Here is a 3,841-nt window from a genome sequence, read left to right as displayed (position 1 = left end):
ATGGCCCATCTGAGCTGGAGAGCAGCTGGGGCAGCTGGAGCAGGCCTGGCCAAGGGCCTGGTAGGGAGAAGGAGGAGGAGAGAATGGCCTCTGTGTGGGGGAGGCCTCAGTTTAGGTCAAAGTCCAGCTGTAAGGAAAACAGCTGTGGGAGGGAGTTGCCAGTCACCCAAGAGCCAGCTCTGGGGCCCTGTTGCTCTCCCCCTCCCCCAACACACACACACACACACACACACACACACACACACATACACACAAACACGTGCTCGAGTGTGCATGCAGCAACCCAACCCCAGCCCCCCAACCAGCATAGTCCAGGCTTCCCGCTGGGCAACTGTGGTCCCAGGGGTGGTCTTGGAGCATCCCTGAAGGAGGCAGCCCCACTCCGTGTGACTAGCACCCTCCCCCAGCTCCCTGCAGCTGGGAGGAGTTTGCAAACAGATGCTCAGGCTGGCAAGAGGCTCTAGGCCACACCAGGGGTGGGCCTCTGGCCTGCAGCAAACTCGGACCAAATATCGTGCCCAAGGCATGTCACAGTTGCTGCTCTGTGCACACATGTGTTTGTGTATCTGTGACATGTGTGTATACGTGTGTGCACAGGTATGTGTGCTCACACATGACTCTGGAGCCATCTGTGCCTCTGAACACAGGCATACACGTGTGCCTGCTCTGGCTTATGGCCCAGGCTTGTCACTGCCAGTGTGTGCACACCAGTGGGCCAGGCGGGCCTCAGCCTGCCCCACACACACCGGGTGCTACACTGGCACCGAGGACCTTGACAAATGTTGCCTCCCAGTCAACTAAGTTACTGGGCACCCACCATGTACAGGAATAAAGCTCAAGACAGCAAAATTCCTGCCTCGACAACCACCAGGACAACAAGTACGGAGAACTGGGGCCAGCAGTGCTCTCAGCACTTTGCACATCTCAGCTCATTTCATCCCCATTTCATGGATGGCAAAACTGAGGCCAAAGTATCAACTGACTTGCCCAAGCTCCACATCTAATAAATAAACTGGTGAAACACACAGTACACCCAACAGTGGAAAAGCTATGAAGAAAAAGCAAGCAGAGGCGGAGTGTGGGTGAGGGGCTGTTTTTTAAAGCAGGTGGTCCCAGGTGAGCAGCTGGCCATACTCCCTTTTCCCCAGACAGCACCCCTGGGTTCTGAAGAGTGTCCAGCCAGGAGAGGGAACCCAGGACCTAAAGGTAGGGAAACCAGGAAGCCACTCCCACCCTGTGGGTCCCCAGGGAAAGGTGTGTCACCAGGCCTTTACCCTGGGAAAGGGCGGAGAAGGGGGCCTCAGCCCAAAATAGCCTGGGAATTTTCCACAGGCCATGCAAGTCCTCCTGGAAGGTTCTGAGAATTCCACTGGGCACCAGGCTCCTCCTCAGCCCACAGATCTGGAGGCTGGAGATCCAACCCTGCAGGTCTCCTCTTAACCCCCCACCCCCTCCTGCACTCTCAGCCTAAAAGCCACCAACCACATCAAGCAGTGGCTCGGCCCAGCCCCAGGGCCAAGCCACTGCTGGCAGGTGAGGATGAGTACTAGCCCACACAAAGGGCAGGGGATAGGGCACTGGAGAACCAGGCATGGGGCATGGGGCATGGGGCATGGGGGCAGTGAAGGTGTGATGTCCACCGTTCACTGACTTCTATGTCAGGCTCTGTGCCAGCGTTTATATACATTAACTAGGTTCACCCCCACATCAGCCTCACAGGGCAGGCACTTTTATCATCCCCATTTTACAGATAAGGAAACTAAGGCACAGAGAGGTTTAAGCCAGCTCTCCTCACACTTTAGTCAACTCATGAGTCTCAGGGATGGTGTGAAAGTGCTCGTTCTGATTCTGAAGGCTGGGGACTGAGGCCTGAGAGTCTGCATTTCTAAGGTGCATCCAGGGAGGCAGCTGCTGCTGGACCACGGGAGACGGAGCCCACAGAGCTGGTGGTTAAGGGAAACAGGGTGGTGGGTGGGGGGTGTTGAGGCTCAGTGCACCGGGGATCCTGGTAAACTGAGGCAGGGACACCCTCCCTTCTCTCCCCTCTCCTCCCCACCTCCACCCCAGCTGAGCCCCAGCCTGGCAGAACTGAGGGCCTGCAGGCCTAGCAGGGTGGGTCAGCTGAGGCAGGACAGAGGGGCCCAGGAAGCCAGAGGGCCCACAATGAGCCCTATTCCCCTTCATTGTTCCAAAGAGAGCCTGGTTCTGGGGGAGGGATGGGGAAAGGGCAAAGGGAGGGGGAGGAGGTGAGGGGAGGAAAAGGGAGCAGTGGGTAGGGAGTGAAGGGTAGAGGGAAAGTGTCAAGCTGAAGGATGGGGGAGCTGGGGGACAGGGGGAGGGGGGGAATGAAGGGAGAGTCAAGAGGATGTGGCAACAAGAGAAAATCACAAACAGGGCAGGAGGGTGTAGCCCCAGCCCCAGTGTTAGGGGCTGGATGAGAACAGCTGAGACCCATCCCAGGCTGAGCCCAGCTGGCCTGCGCCTGCCCCCTGGGGCCTGAGTGCTGGGAAGAGGTCTCACATCCCGGGACCAGTGTGCTCACAGAGATGGTCACCCAGAGCCCTGACCACCTGGGACCTGGCCCAGCCCAGCTCAACCCCGACAGCCCTTCTGGGAGAGCCCAAGCCCTTGCTGGTAACTGAAGCCCCTCCGCACCCCGCACCCCGCACCCCGCTGCACGCCCTGGGGAGTTCCATCCTTGCCGCTGGGCCCTGGCAGCAGACTGGCTTCCGCCCGCTCTGCTCTTCATGCCCTCTGTGACCCTGGCAAGTGACCTCACGGCTCCACGCCTCAGCTTCATCACCTGTCGAATGGGACAGTAACAGTGGAGCCTCCCAGGCCTAGGGACCTGGTGCAGGACAACTACAATGGGCTGGGTCAACAACAGCCGAGCTGCTCCTGGTGGAACTGTCAGGCACGGGGCCATCTGGAAGGATCCCTCCCATTCCGGTCCCTGCTGGCCGGACACAAACCAAGTGCCTGACTTTGCCATCAGTGGGACAAAGAAAACCGGTCCCCTCCCAAGGGAACCCTCCTTCAACATCACCCCCAGACCCCAGGAACCCCGCTGGATTTGCTGGGGGAGCGGGGGCAAACAGGCCAGCACTGAGAACCTGAAGTCATCAGGGGCTCCGGGGAGAGGGGAGCAGCAGGGGTGGGGAGGCCCTGGCCTGGAGGAGGGGCAGGGTCACTTCAGGAGTGGGGAAGTCAGTCCCGGCAGAGGGATCTGCAGGGGCAAAGGCCCAGAGGGAGGGGTGCAGGCACGGAGAGAAGTGGGGAGGCTCCAGGTGGAAGACAGCAGGAAGCTTGCTGAGAAGTTTGGCACTCGATGACAATGGGCACAGCAGTGGACCATTTTAAGCCTGGGGTTGATTTAAACCAATTATTCTTACAAGTTTCTCCTGGCGAACGGATTGGAGGGGCAAGACTGGGGGCTAAGAGACTGAGAAATATCAACATAGCAAATAAAAAACGTTACAGTCGCTAACCTTTCTCCGGGCACTGGGTTAGCATCTTTTACTCTCACACATTGCCTTAAGGTAGAAAAAATTACATCCCCAGTCTATGGAAGGGGAAACTGAGGCTCCCAGAGGCCCCAGTTTGTAATGCCAGCGCACGCACGCAAACGACGGGAGGCTCCCCTAATCGGAGAAAACAGGTGGCCAGGCGGGAAGTGCTGCCCGCCGTCGGCTCCCCGTCCCTCCAGCCGCTGCCACACCCACCCTTCCCCCGGGAGGAGTAACTCGCTCGCCCCAAACAGGCCTCGGCGACCCGAGGTTTCCTAGGAGCCCGGAGTCCCAGCCCGGAGCCCCCTGCCGGCGAGCTCGGAGACCCTGCACCG

The sequence above is a fragment of the Myotis brandtii genome, unplaced genomic scaffold, assembly GCF_000412655.1.
Source record: "Myotis brandtii unplaced genomic scaffold, ASM41265v1 scaffold397, whole genome shotgun sequence".
NCBI classification, from domain to species: domain Eukaryota; kingdom Metazoa; phylum Chordata; class Mammalia; order Chiroptera; family Vespertilionidae; genus Myotis; species Myotis brandtii.
Note: the sequence above shows the minus strand (reverse complement) of the source record.